We start from the raw sequence: 15,759 nt of genomic DNA, 5'->3' as shown, positions 1-15,759 counted from the left end.
TAATGGGGAAATGTTTAACAAAATAAATAAAAATATAATGCAAAAAAATGAATGCTGAAAACTATATTTACATGTAATCAGAAAAAAATACCATTAAGGGGAAAAAGTTGTCCCTAAAATAGAGAATCTATTTCTTTTTCACAATATGGGACTAGTTATGTTTTGCTGAAAAATTAATGACTAAAACCAAAACTAAGGAGGATGAGACAGGAGATACATGAATTTGTATGCATGTGCACATGCGCGAGCATGCACGCACACACAGAGAAAGAGAGAGAGAGAGAGAGAGAGAGAGAGAGAGAGAGAAACAAGAGGAAATGCTCTAACACTTACAAAAAGAATTGAAAGCTTTAAAAGTGGTAGGTTGAGAGGAGGAGATCAAGGCCAAATAGGAATGCACAGCTTTCGACCAGGCCAGCAGGTCCAATTTAGAAAAGTAATTAACATCCCAAGAAACAGCCTCAGGTTCCTCTTTGGCAAAATGAAGAGACTGAACTAGATTTTATATGGTTCCCCCCAGGTCTGAATTTCTATGACCCTGTGAACTATATGAGGAAAGAAAAAGTGGAGAAGATGGAAAAAATTACAACTCCCAAGACAATTTTCCATTCCCCAAATGTGTCTTTCCCCTTCTGTCTTTCCAATTCTTTAACCATTACTATTCCCTTTAAATTACATAAATCCCAGAATCCAAAACAGAGGTCAAAGACATACATTGATATGCCCTCTATAAATGTCGTAGAATTACAATTTCCATACTGAATGCCTTAAAACAAGAGATACTCATTATCTACAAAGCAAAGCACTTGATTCTGTCAGTTGTATATAGCAAAGTGGTGAGAGCAGAACCCTTGAACTGGTTTGTGCATGTTTTGGATGCTTCCCATGTAGTAGGGGAAAGCTGATGCAGTGAAGGTGGCACTGGACTCTCAGTCAAGAGATCTTAGATGGAAGGCCAGGCTGGACACTTCTAGGTCAGTGACTGAGGTTAAGTCTTGTCTCCTCTTACAGCCTGCTTTCTCGCCTGTAAATGGGGATGACAACATTTGTACTGCCCGCCTCCCTCCCAAGCTCTTATGGTAAGGAAATCACTTTGTAAGCCTGAAGGTGCTCTAGAAATGTGTTATAATTATTTTTATAGCAAGTGATTTATAAATGTTTGTTGTATGAATACATTTCCAACAAATCTGCCCTATGGAATTACACAGAGATAAAACTACCTGTCTTTCAGAATACAGGGGAATTTTTAAAACCCTCATTATTGGGTAAAAAAAAAAATCTCCATTTGAGCTTCCAAGAAGTGGTCATAAAGAAAGAAAAATAGATGCCAAGGACAAAGGATGAAGACAGTTAAGAAATCAGTATCTGATTAGCCCATGATGAAGAGAGACAGCAATGGGATGGAGATGGCAATGTGATGGGGCAGAACAAATGCTGTAAAGTAGCGGCCAGGAGATGGATAGGCTTTTAGCACAAATCCAATCAGCATCTCCTAAATTCAAGGCCAAACAGCAGGCATGCACTTACCTCGGGGTGCTACACTTCCAGACTTATTTAGGAGTCCTGCTCTCCTTAGACTCAAGCACTCCAGACAGGTTTATGTTTCTTGAAGCTATTCTGTGAAATGGTCATCTCACTTGCTATAAAGAACTAAGTTTCATTGAGTTCATGGAAGAAGACTTGGGCCATCCACTCGTGACAGCTTAATGGTCCCACAGCATGCTCTTTATCTTCTCCTGCAGTTGTGATAATTGAATAATACTTCTAGCCTAACAGGACATTCTTACAACTCCAAAGCTTGACTCCCTGAGTTGCAAGAATCCCTCAACCCTAGCCCTGTTCCTCCATCCAAAAGGGAAGGCAGAGAGGCTTGGATCGCATTGGCTGGACAAGTCATCATACCATCAATATCTCAACACCCCAAATGACATGATTTCATCGATGTTCCCAGCCTGTAGCCATCAGCTGACCCTCTCTCTACATGACCGGCTCATATTTTCCCCCAGTCATACATATCTAATGAAATGCTTTATACCACTTCTCCTGAATAATTCCTTATTTGATATTCATTGAAACCCGACCACAGTAAGTTTAAAAAACTTTCTGGGATCACAGGAAGGAAAAAACCAAGTAATCACATCATCTAAGCCTATCTGCTGTATCTCCATGCTTGTGCATTCTGATTCTTCATCTGGTTTCAATCTGTCTCCCCTGTTTCATTATAAGCCCCTAGAGGACATTTGTCTATCCATGTCTATCTCCCTCTAAACCCTGAGCATAAAGAGGAGGCTTTACATATAAGTAGATGTGGGCGCTGGTGAAGTGACTGCTGATTATCTGAGGCTTTTCATGACCATGGGAGACACTATCATCAAAGGACTGAACAGACATATCATTTGATCCCACCTCCAAAGTGAGGACCACCAGTATCCTCCCCCACCCCCCAGCCCATATAAAGGGAACAGCTTTTGAATAAGATGGAGGGAAGATGAAAGGAAGGAACCATTTCCTCCTATGGCTCAAGCTTCTGTCACCCAGGTCTCAGATGGCCACCACCACACACGTTTCATCCGTTTGATCTTTTGCTCTAGTGAGGCAGCCTAGTACAGTAGCTAGAGAGCTGGGCTTGGGAGTCAAGTCCACCTGAGTTCATTTACGAGGAGCACAGTTACCCTGTCAACACTGAGTAACCTGGGGCAAGTCACTAAGCTCTCATCTTCCCATGTGTAAAAGGGGATAGGAATAGAACCTACCTCAGGGGTTACAAGGATCAAATGAGAATTTATGTAAAGCACTACATAAATGTGAATTACTGTCCATTTTCTTAGGCTTTTATCTAGTCTTATGTTCCCAAAAGGGAAATGAATTTCCAATTCACTGTACAGGTTATCTTAGAACAAAATTTTTTAAACTCTTCAAAATGAAAACTGTATGTATGAAATCACTGGGTGGGGGCAGGTGGGGGGAAGGACTGGTAAAATAAATTCAATAACAGACACTGTCTCTGGCAGCTGGAATCCTTTATTATCTAAGCTTCAGTCCCCAGACAGAAGAAAAGTGTTTTGGCTCATCCCCCACATAAAGAACAGGGTAATGTCAGACTTGGCAGGGGCCCTGCACACTGTCCCTCCATAAGGGCACTTTCTCGAGGCGTGAGCTCTTGGGAAGAAAGCCTGCCTTACAGTTGATTGCCAAAGCCATCACAATGAGCATTTTCTTAAACAGTACACCGAAAAGAAAAGATATACGTTGCCTGTTTGTTCATAGGTATGAACGGACACATCAACCAGAAAGGCCGAGCAGTTCATTCTGCCACGGATAGTTCCTTCCCCAGCCCTTCATTAGCCACCCAGAGGCACCAAAATGTGCAACTCACCCCGGCTGAAGTGGTGGCCCCTCCTGAGGCCCTTGGCACACTGTAGGAGCACAGTTGGCCAGGCTGCTCAGACATACTGAGGCAGCTAAGGGGGCCTGCCAGCAAGGCAAGGCAAGGCCAGGCCGACTCCTCAGCTTCCGTCCACCCCCGACCAGTTTTGGGGGCGGGGGGGGGGTGTCCGTTACTTCAGGGCACAGAAAACCATCTCTCTTGGCAGCCTTGGTGACCGTCAGACCTCCGCTACCCCGCTACTGGGCAGAGCCTATTCTCCCACGGGCGGTCCGCCAGAGGCCTGGCTCAAGGCCGCCCCCGCCCGTGGGCTTGAAACAACCCTCAAGCTTCACCTGGGACTGGCAAATACCTCACATTAAGGCAATCAGTACCACGTGCTAGCACCTATCGGTAGCCCCGCCCCCAGGTGAGGCTGAGCCAACGGGAGAGGCGCTGCCCATGGGCGGGGGAAGCTCCCTTCCTCCACTGGCCTGCTGCTCTACAGCAACCAGGACACTCCACCACCCCCCCGCCCCACCCCCACCCCCAGCACCGCCACCGCCTGCACAGCTTCAAAGATGCTGTTTCTTGGGGCCTAAAAGGAGAATGGAGGAGACTAGTAGCACTGGTGACTTTGGAAATTTTATCTCATTCAGGCCTGAGCGCCACATTCTAGTTCGGTGACCCTAGACCAGTCACCGTCCCCTCTCAGTACCTCAGGCAACTAAGACATTAAGTTGAACATGATGAACTGCATAGTGGGAAGCTGTGTCTACACGGGAAGTTCCCTGCACTGATAAAGTCAGTTGTGGGCTTCAAAACCAAACAAAGCTGTGCCTTGCCTTTGGGGCACAGACCCTTGGGGGAGGGGATTCCTCAGAATCCCTGCCCCCCTGCTCCCCCAAGTCTGCCCCCAAAGCAGCCTGCATTTGTATAGACACGCCTGTTGTTTCCCCCTATAGAATGGGAGGGCTGTCTTTCTATCTCCATCACCTACCCCAGTGAATCCCTGAATGCCATTCATAGATGCTAATCGAACAATAGATGGAGGCCTGTTGTTTTTGTTGCCTACACAGCTTCCCCCAAAGCCCGGTATGTAGGACGCCACCACCACCACCCTCTTCTGGCACTGCCCTAAAAGCCTGGAACATCCCTCAAAGGGCAAGGCCGTCAGCAGGACTGACTACACTCAGCTCCAACCAGATCCCCGCTGGTAACCTTCAAGAACCAAATGCAAGGCCAGAGGCTTTGCACAAAAGGAAAGTTGGTCTCATTACTGTTTTGTAAGAAGCCACGTGATCTTTGGGATGATAAATACTGTTTTGTCACTTTATCCTGCTATTTTAGCACCTCAACTAGCAAGTTTTTAAAGCACTGAGGAACAGACAGAAGCCTTTTTTTGCTGAGATGTCTTTACCCATATATAGATAGATAGATATAGATATATATGGCAATTGGGGTTAAGTGACTTGCCCAGGGTCACACAGCTAGTAATTGTTAAGTGTCTGAGGTCGAATTTGAACTCAGGTCCTCCTGAATCCAGGGCCAGTGCTCTCTTCACTGCGCCACCTAGCTGCCCCTATCCAGATATATTTTTAAATGCAAAGGATTCTCTCCTCCCAGGTAGTCCTGCCCTGCAGATCTACCCCATTCCTATTTCTGCTGGCATTTTATCCTCTTGAACAACCGTTCTGCAGATATTGATGCCTTTGGCCAGCTCATCTGCAATGGTTTCTAGAGTCTGTTGTATAATTTGGTCCCTGGTCAGTCACTAAATCTAGGCTCATTTATGGACTGATTAAATTTTTTCCCCAGTTTCCATATTTTCTTACATTTCTTAATTCTACAGAAATTATTGGTTTGCTGTGACTTTAGAGGGCTGATGGTGCCTCCCGCACCTTAGTAGGAAGGTGGTGGACTACAGATGTGTAATGTGGTATACATGATCAGAAACAGGCAAATGTTTTTGCTTTCCTCAGCTATTCTTTGTTGTTACAAGCAGCTAGGTGGGACAGTGGATAGAGCACTGAGCCTTCAGTGGGGAAGTTGCTACTGTTGTTGAGTCATTTTCAATCCTGTCTGACTCTTTCTGACTCCATTTGGGATTTTCTTTGCATAGATACTGGAGTCAGGAAAACCAGAGTTCAAATACAGCTTCTGAGCCTTACTAGCTGTGTAACCCTGGGAAAGTCACTTAACCTCTGTTTGCCTCGGTTTCCTCATCTGTAAACTGGGGATAATAATAGCACTTAACTCCTAGATTTGTTGTGAGGACCAAATGAGATAATATTTGTAAAGCCCTGAGTACAGTGCCTGACACATGGTAAGTGCTACATAAATATTAATGATAATGATGGAAGGTTCCTGGGATGAAGAAAGGGTATATCCTTGGGAATCTAATTTTTCATCTTTAAGCCTCCACAAAACACATGTATATACAAAGCATTTAACACACCAGTGGCTCTTCCCAAAGCAGTGCTTTTGAATTTAAGCCTATCCAAGGGAGAATTTCCCCAGAGGACATTAGGGCATGTGCCCAGGTCTCTATGGCCACAGCTTAACCAAAGCAAAATTGTGAAGGAACTGACTGTCTCATGCTACCCTCAGGCTCCCCAGGCCTCCTCATTTATGGCAGTCTCCCCCCTCAGTCCCACCGGAGTCTGCTATCTCCAGCACTATTTTTCCCATCCTTTGTTCTTATCTCCTACCTGTCCCCTAGCAAAACCCAGTCTCAGAAACTGATCTGTTTCCATAACTTCAAAGGTATGTTATGCATTAGTGGCTCCCTCCTCTTTGGGAGGAGTGTGGTGCGGTGCGGTGCGCGGTGCAGTGCGGTATGGTATGGTATGGTATGGTATGGTATGGTATGGTATGGTATGGTATGGTGTGGTGTGGTGTGGTGTGGTGTGGTGTGGTGTGGTGTGGTATGGTATGGTATGGTATGGTATGGTATGGTATGGTATGGTATGGTATGGTATGGTATGGTATGGTATGGTATGGTATGGTATGGTATGGTATGGTATGATATGGTATGGTATGGTATGGTGCGGTATGGTATGGTATGGTACGATATGGTATGGTATGGTATGCTGCGGTATGGTATGGTATGCTGCGGTATAGTATGGTATAGTATAGTAGGAAGAAAACTAGTTCTGAGACTTTGATTAAGCCTTATCTCCTCTCTAGGACTCAGTTTCCTCCTCTATAAAATAAAGAGTTTGGACTAGGTGATTTATAGGCCTGGTCTTCTAACCTCACATTCTTAACTATAAGAAAAGAAAACACCCCAACATGTGCTTATTCCCTATTTTATTAATCACATACATGTATAATATATGACTATATGTATTAATATATAGTCACTATTACATAGAAATGAAATGAGATTTATCAGATACCCAACCAGCAGATGAATGATGCATGTATAGATTTGGGAGTCATTTGTTTAGAGATAAGTGAACCTGTGGGAGTTGATGAGATCACCTTGAGACAGAGGAAAGCCCAGGACAGCCTTGGGTGCTGGGTAATAGCCAAGCAAATAAAACAGAAATGCTCAAATAGAAAAGAGGAGAACAACAATAAAAAAAAGGAACAGTGTATGGCCAGGGGGTATGCTAGAGCCAGTTCATACCTGCTCAGGAGAGCTGATTGTTAAATATTCAGTGTGAAGATTGGCCTTTCAGAAATCAGCAAACACTACAAATTAGGGCTTGCTTTCCTGTTTAATTGATTGTCTAAATTGAAGACGGTTGTGGAGAAAATGTTAATCATGGAGATGAAACAAGTGTGTTGCAAGTACATTTTTGGGAGAGCCAATTGTTAAACATTCACTGTGTATTCAAGGGAGGAGTGAGTGTCCAGGAGGAGTGTTCAATGCCAGGTGCTGCAGGGAAGTCAAGGAGGATGAGAACTATGAGAAAAAGGCCATCAGTTAGAAGTGAAGATCACTGCTGATCTTAGAAGAGTGTCATCTCAGAATAGAGGTATCAGCAGGCAAATTGCAGGGGCTTAAAAAGCGAGTGAAAACTGAGAAGATAAGAAACATGGACCAATCTTTCCAGGAGTTTAGCAACAACAGAGAGAACTACCCCCAAACTAGCTTATGGTCTATCAAAGCCTTGGGAAGGCGAGGAGCGACCTGGCCCTGATCTTTCCGCAGCATCCCCAGTAATGCAAATGCAGAATTTTTAAATGGGGAAAGCTTCTCTGCTGCCAAGGATTTACATCCATAGCTAACAGTCTGCACAGAAGTCTGTTTGGAGCATATCTAATTCACTACAGTTCTGGAATAGGAAGATTGTGCACTGGGCCAGTGGAGTGGATTCATTATGGAGAGGACTTAAGGGCTAATTCCAATTTGCTTCAGTAAAAGAAGGCCTTTGCTGGAAGATCAGCAGGATCTGATAGGAAGCCTGCCTCCCTCCATAGGCTATCACTTCTTGGCTCCCAGGCAGTGTGTGAAGGATTCTACCCCAGTAACCAGGAGCTGAAGGGGCCTGTTTGAAAGGGTTCTGTAAACAGAAGCAAGCCAGAGGCCAGGCCAGGCCAGGGTCCATGGCTGCCCACTGATTATTCATGTTCTGCTTCCTCATTGCCTACTCTGGGTGTGTGATGGGGCAAGGGATGGAGAAGTGAGCACGTTCTCCCAGCTATACCTCCATATTGCCAAAGTGAATGCATCTTTGGCATTCTAAGCCTTTCCCGACCTGCCTCTGGCCCATCTTGCCTAACTGACCCATGACATGCTCTACGATCCAGCCAGACAGGTCCACTCATTGCTCTGTGTCTTTACATATACTAGGCTGTCCTCCAGAACTAGACTTCTCCCTTCCCCATCTCCCTCTCTTGGAATTCTCAGCTTGATTCAAGGCTCAGCTCAAGTGGTCCTTTCCTGATCCCCTTGCCGCCCCCCCCCAGCTGAAATGTTAGGCCTTTTTTCTAATTACTCTGTATTTTCTTATCTGTATATATGGTTTTTTCTCACCAGGAAAATGTAAGCTCCTTGAGGACAGAGACTGTTTTCATGAACATAGGACATACTTAAATAAATGTTGGTTGAATTGGATGACTTCATCTGGAGACGGATTTCTGTTCACTTGACTCATGTCCATTTGTATCCGAAAGAGAGAGGTGAAATGTTGGAATATGTGGCTAGGGACATGGACTAGACCTCTGATCTCATTGGTATAGAGACATCTCAGGTGAGGAAACTCCCTCTACCAGTGAAGGTTGGCACCTTTTCTGCAACTTATAGTTTTGGTGTGCAGCCTAGGGCTCAGAGGGTTTCAATGATTTTCGTAGAGACACAGGGACAGTATACATCAGATGTGAGACTTGAACCCATGGATTCTGGGCTTCAAGGCCAGCTCTCTAGCCACTAAACAATACTGCATCTCATCTTGAATATCAAAATCAGAAGAACTATGACTCCTGGGAGGATTCTGAAAGACTAGGCCTTCACCTGGGGATTGGGGCTCCCAAAGTACTGAGCAGCAGCAATTTTACAAAAATTAAGTTTAAAAACCTATCATTTAGGGGCAGCTAGGTGGCACAGTAGATAAAGCACCAGCCCTGGATTCAGGAAGACCTGAGTTCAAATCTGGCCTCAGACACTTGACACTTACTAGATGTGTGAGCCTGGGCAAGTCACTTAACCCCAATTGGCTCATTCCCGCCCCCCAAAATAAATAAATAAATAAACAAATGAATTAATGAATAAATAAATAAAATAATTTTAATTAAAAATTTTTAATTAATTAATTAATTAATAAAAAACCCTATCATTTTCCAAGGATTTCTAAAGCTTTCTATCTATGTTATACCCTTCTGGAAATAGTCTGATTTTCCCTCCAGGTTTATTATACGTAGGCAAAGTCATCAGGACAATCAAACTGTATTTCAGCACATATCTTGTGTGTCTAGCCTAATCCCTTTAAGTGGCATATGTTTTGTAGTGACCCTTCCTCAGAGATTTTACCAAATTCCAAATGTAGGATGATGGCTGCCATTTCCACCTCTGTGGCTAATATCAGGAGAATGTCATATTCAGGCAAATGGACACCAGTGATCTCACATGACTGAAGCAATGGGCTGGATTATTATAATAGCCACTCAAATGGTCTCTCTCCCCACTCTAATCCCCCTTCTATATAGCTGCCAAATTTAGATGTGACCATATCATGCCGCTACTCAATAACTTCCAGGGGCTTCCTATTGACTTTAGAATCATATATAAACTCTTCTGTTTGACTTATAAAGTTCTAGTCCCAACCTGCCTTTCCAACTTTGGTGTATATTATTTATCATCACTCTTTGGTTTAGCTAGGTGGCACAGTGGATAGAGTGCTGGGCCTGGGGTCAGGTAAACCAGAATTCAAATCTGGCCCCAGACACTTACTAGCTGTGTGATCTTGGACAAATCACTTAAGTTTCGCTTGCCTCAGTTTCTCTAGAATCTTGCATTACTTTTTCTTTCGGGGCAATGCTTTATCCACAAAGTCCATTTTCTGGTTCAGTGACTTGAAGGAGTAATTTTTTTTTTCAGGGTAATGAGAGTTAAATGACTTTCCCAGGGTCACCAGCTAGTAAGTGTCAAATGTCTGAGGCCGGATTTGTTCTCAGATCCTCCTGAATCCAGGGCGCCACCTAGCTGCCCCTGCCTCAGTTTCTCAATTGTAAAATGGGGATAATAATAGCACCGATCTTGCAGGGTTGTTGCAAGGATCAAATGAGATAATATTTGTAAAAACAAAACAAACAAACAAAAGCAAATGCTTAGCACAGTGCTTGGCACATAGTAGGTGCTATAGAAATATCTGTTCCTCATACATAACACTCCTTGCTCCCTTCTCCATGTCTTTGGGCTAACCCCCCCCCCACCCCATCCCTGGAACATTCTCTCCTCACTCTTGGAATCCCTTCTTTCCTTCAAAACTCAGCTCTGATGCCACCTCCTACACGAAGCCCTTGCTGATCTCTCTGCCCCCTTAGAATTACCTGGACTTATTTTGTATGTCTTAGGTGTCACCTTATCCACTGCCCAGAATGTAAGGCCTTGAGGGCAGAGACTTTGGTTTTTGCTGTTGTACCCTAGGACCTGGCAGAGAATCTGCTCCATAACAGAGGCTAATAGATGCCCATGCTGAAGTGTGGGTCCAGCTGGACTGGCGGGTTCCTCAAGGAAGATTGTTTTTAGGCTTCCTCTCCAATGTCACCGTTATTCTCTTGTCTCTCCTAGACTTGTACAACAGCCTCCTAATGAGACTCTGGCCTAGCAGCTTCACCTCCCTCCCATCCATGTTTCATATAGCTGTGAAAATAACCTCCCTTAAAGCACAAGTCTCATTATGTCATTTCTCTTAAGAGCATTCAATGGCTCCCTATTGCCTCTGGGAGAATGTTTTTTAATCCTCTACTTGTCATTTTAAAGTCCAGTCAATCTCTCCAGGCTTCTTTTGCATCATTTCCTTCTGTGCATTCTACAATATCTATATCCCTGCTTCCTCTTCCCTGAAAACCTCGCCTCTGCTTCAGAACCCCTACCTTCCATCAAAGCTCAGCTTAGGTGCCACATTTCATAGGAATTCTTTCCTGATCTCCTCAGTATTCACACTAATTCCCTCTTCCTCAAATTATGATGAAAATACTTATGGGTATATAGGGAGGCAACATGGTGTAAACAGAGTTAAAATCCATCATTAGACACTTGCTAGTTGTGTGACCTTGGACAAGTCACTTAACCTCTCTCAGCCTCAGTCTCCCCATCTGTAAAATTGGATGATAATGGTGCCGCCTTATAGAAGCATCATGAGGATCAAATGAGATAATGTATATAAAGCTCTTTGCAAATCTTAGAGTACCATATGACTGTTAACTCTTATCATAACCTGTTTAGATGTATCCCCCAGTAGATTATAAGCCTCTCTAGGGCAGGGACTGTGCCACATCTCTCTCTGTATCTCCAGTGCCCAGCAGAGTGCTTTGCATAGTAGATGATTAATAAATGGGTTGGACTTAAGAACATTAGTTAGTGGTACAGTAGAGTCAAAGGACCTGGGTTCAAATCCTTCTTCTAGGGCTTACTACCTGTGTGACCTTGGGCATGTCACATGTCCTCCCTAAACCTCAGTTTCCTCCTCTGTAAAATGAGAGGATTGAAGTACTACATAGCCTATGGGGGCCCTTCCAGTTCTAGGCCTAAGGGCCTGTACTCACAACCTATTAGCCTCAGGAGCTATAAAAATAAGAACATCCCATAAGAATACTGTTAGATGGCCTCTGGGAATTCTGGCCAAGGATAAAATCTTGACTGAACCAGTCAATCTTTCCCAGAGACTTCGTACAGGTAGAAAGCTTCAGAAACCCTCAGGGAAGAAGAACATTTCAAAGCACTCCATTTAATTCTGATTATAAGAAGCTACAACTTGTTCCCAGCGCTAGTGGACTAATCAGAAAGGCCTTTGCGACACAATTACCTCCACACATCATCAGGGTTTGCGGTGCTAGGGAAAAGTGCAGGCCCTGCCATGCAGCTGGGCTTTCTTCTAGGATGGTACCTTCCCACTAGCCAAGATTGAGCTGCATTGCCCCAACCTTCCCACAGGGCAAGACCACCTCCATTATGACAAGGCACAAGAGCAGGTCAGTGGAGATTCAAGCCACAGTTGCTTGAGACACTGGGACCTAAGGGAAAGAGGGATGGACTTGGAGTCAGGCGAGACTTGGGCTTCAGTCCTACCAGCTGTGTGCCCATAACCAAGTCATTTAGGAGGTTGTCGCCTGTAAATCCATTGGGAAGATCAAATAAGATCATCTGTGTAAGTGTTTTATAAACCTTAAAGGATTATAGATCAATGGCACCTCAATGCCTGCTCCTCATGAACTTGAGTTCATACTTGTGGGTTATATTTTCTGTTTGGTAAGTGCCCCCCAAGTAGTTTAAGTCCTATCCTACTGTGAAACCACTGGCCTCTCACGTCAACGAGGCTCTCGAGCTCTTATTTGCAAAAACTCATTTGCAAATAGACAAGAGCATAAAATCAGGAAAAGCATTTAACTGGAACAGAAAAGGAAATGCAAAGACAACTGAAATATTTTCACAAACATTTCTCAAGTGAATGCATTCCCATTCTCTTTCCTGGCACAGACATCGAGAAGAAGCTTTCCCTCATCCAGGCTACTGCTCACAAAATGGGGGAACCAGGCAGCCTTGAACCCTACCATTAGTAGCTCCAGGTTGGTTCTCTATATGCCACTAGAAGACCCTAGAAATCTTAGAAGCTCATCATAACCAACAACCTGCTGGGAGGTCAATATAGTCTTCAATTCCTTAGCAGCTTAGGATCCCCCCAGATTCCATGTCTAGTCCCCTTCTCTTTTTTTTTTTTTGGCAGGGCAATGGGGGTTAAGTGACTTGCCCAGGGTCACACAGCTGGTAAGTGTCAAGTGTCTGAGGCCGAATTTGAACTCAGGTACTCCTGAATCCAGGGCCGGTGCTTTATCCACTGCGCCACCTAGCTGCCCCCTAGTCCCCTTCTCCATAGGTGTCCACTCCCCATCCCGAGTATCGCCTCTTTATTTTTATCTTCCCAGGATTTCTGCCTCTTCCTCTCAAGGTAACATCCCCTGCACCCAAACAGTATCCTTGTAGATAATGAAGTCCTGAGCCAGCAGATTTGTGTCTGTCATACAACGCCAGACAAAATGGGGGCTTGCCACCATTCCCTTCCCTACCCCCATTACCTAAAAGTCAGCTAGGTGAACCAGAATGACCCTAGCCTGTAGACTGAGTGCAGCTCTCCCACTTACCTAGGCTCTCCTGGGATTCCAACTTAGAGTCAGGGATTAAGTAGAGTGCCAACTGTGGTGGAGGGCCAGTTGTCAGGGTAATGGCTAACCAGGGTGTTACTGTAACTGTTCCCATCTAATATTTCCTTCGGTTCATTCCATTGCTCTGCTTTGAGAATGAATCCCAGGTGGTCACCACCTTCCACATACCTCTGAGTCATTTTCCCCTTGCCTCAGCTGCTGTGGGATCAAGAAATGCACACTAATTTAATATTAGCTTAAGTCAAATATAATTAGGATGGAAAAATCTAAGGAGAAAAATCATATGCCACAATCCAAAGCCAACTTGATGCCAAATCCTATCCTTTAACACTGTCGTGTGGTGGAAAGTACAAGAAATTTGGAGGCAGGTCCAAACCCTAGCTGTTATTTACAGCTTCTACCTGGGTGACTATAGGAAAACCACTGACCTCTCTGGGATTCAGTTTCTTCATCAGGAGAACGATAAGGTTGTACTAAGGTGTCTTCCAACTCAAAATCCAACAATCCATTTTATTCCATGTCTTGCTCCAAAAAAGACAGCTAGGCTGTATAGTGCATAGAGCTCCTGGTTTGGAGGCAGGAAGTCCTAAGTTCGAATCTTGCCTCGGACACTTACTAGCTCCCATGATCCTGAGCACATCATTTAACCTCTGTCTGCCTCAGTTTCCTTAACTGTAAAATGGGGATGATAACAGCACCTACCTCCCAAGGTTGTTATGAGGATTTAATGAGATACAATTTGTAAGGTACTTAGCACAGTGCCTAGCACAGAGTACGTGCCTAGGAAATGCTTGTCCCTTCCCTCCAATCAGAACATTAGTCACCAATACACATCTAGTTTATGCCATTCAGGATGCTATCTTATGCCTGTCTTAGAAATTCCAAGAGATCCCAGCGATTTAGAGCTACAAAGACCTTAGAAGTCACCCCAAGCAAACACCTGGGAAACTGAGGCTCCATGAGATTTCCTCTCTTGCCCAAGGTCACACCAGTAGTAAAAAGCAGAGTTCTGATCCAAAGCTAGAACCTTTGGAATGGTCTTTTCCCTCAAGGAATTTGAACTTTAGCTGAGGAGACCAGAAGACTAGCCCATGGAGAAAGCAGGCTTGTCCATGGAGAAACAGATTCAGGAAGGAAAGAAAGCTTTTGTGGCAACACTGGGATTGGAACTGAGCTTTGAAAGACAGACCTTCAAGAAAACCACTGTCTTGTTGAATAGCTTCCTATTCCCATACTTTCAGGCTGAAGGAAGAGGAGAGAAAATTAATTAGGGAATAAGTTCCCTAAGCAATATGCTTTGACTCAGGCAGTTCTACCAAGGGGAGGGAGGTTCAAAGTTAAAAGTCAGCTCCTTGTCCAATAAGTCAAATCCTTTAAAGACAAAAAAAGAGATCCCCAGAGTAAACAAGGTAAGCCAGAATGCTCAGCACAATTCATCTTTTTGGTACATTTCCTCTCTCTTCCCTTCAGAGCTTAGTGATAAAATTGATGACTGAGGGGGCCAGCTAGGTGGCACAGTGGATAAAGCACTGGCCTTGGATTCAGGAGGACCTGAGTTCAAATCCAGCCTCAGACACTTGACACTTACTAGCTGTGTGACCCTGGGCAAGTCACTTAACCCCCATTGCCCCACAAACAAAACAAAACAAAACAAAACAAAACAAAAAAATAAAGACAATTTTAAAAAAATTGATGACTGAGATTCAAGGCGGATAAACTCACTTGGGGGCTTGGGGCAGTGGGAGGGGGGTTGCCCCACAGTGGGAGAACCAAGGCTCAGCTGCCCTTTTTCATGGGGTTGGGCGGAGACCCTGAATTCCTCAGGAAAATTCCAGTGATTTCAGAGTTAAGTGTATTCTGACCATGATCAGGACTAAACAAATTCTGTCCCAGCCAGCCTCTGGGTGTTACTGAGTTATGAGAGATAGAGACTCTTGTGCTGAGATCAAGGGATGACCACAGATAGCTCACGTGCCTTGCCAGTATCCTGCCAATGTCAAGAGAACTATAGAAAGGTCTCTAGAACCATGGGTGAAGGCCTATAAAGCATTTATGGGAGAATATGGACAATAGTCACCCAGGCTGAGAAGGCACAGATGGCTTACCTACTATCTGTACTATTGGAAGGAATATCCACATCAATGAGCTTGGGAATCTGTTGCCAGTGGGATTAGAGGCAAGTCCAGACTTACCTAGTAAGTAAGCAAGCACTAGCAAGTAGTAGGAAGGAAGGAAGTAGTACAGTGGATGCCATCTCTGCCAGTTACTTCATTCTCTCTCATATTCCCTATATTTGGGACAGTAAGGAAAGTTAGAGCTGTCATTGGGAGATAGTGGCTTGCTCTCCACCAAGTCTTCAAGTAGAGGCTAGATCAATCAAATCAATTACCAAGCAGGTCTTAAGAATTTACTAAGTGCTCAGGATCCAAAGAAAGGGGAAAGCAGCTGACCATTTGTAAAGTGGGTTGAAAAATGGATTCTTGTTCAGGTGCCGATTGGACAAGATGATGTCTGCCATCTCATCAATCTCTAAACTCCCCATATTATGGGACATCCTTGCCTGA

Source organism: Dromiciops gliroides, chromosome X, assembly GCF_019393635.1.
Source record: "Dromiciops gliroides isolate mDroGli1 chromosome X, mDroGli1.pri, whole genome shotgun sequence".
NCBI classification, from domain to species: domain Eukaryota; kingdom Metazoa; phylum Chordata; class Mammalia; order Microbiotheria; family Microbiotheriidae; genus Dromiciops; species Dromiciops gliroides.
The sequence above is the reverse complement of the archived record's forward strand: the minus strand, read 5'-3'. Positions refer to the sequence as shown.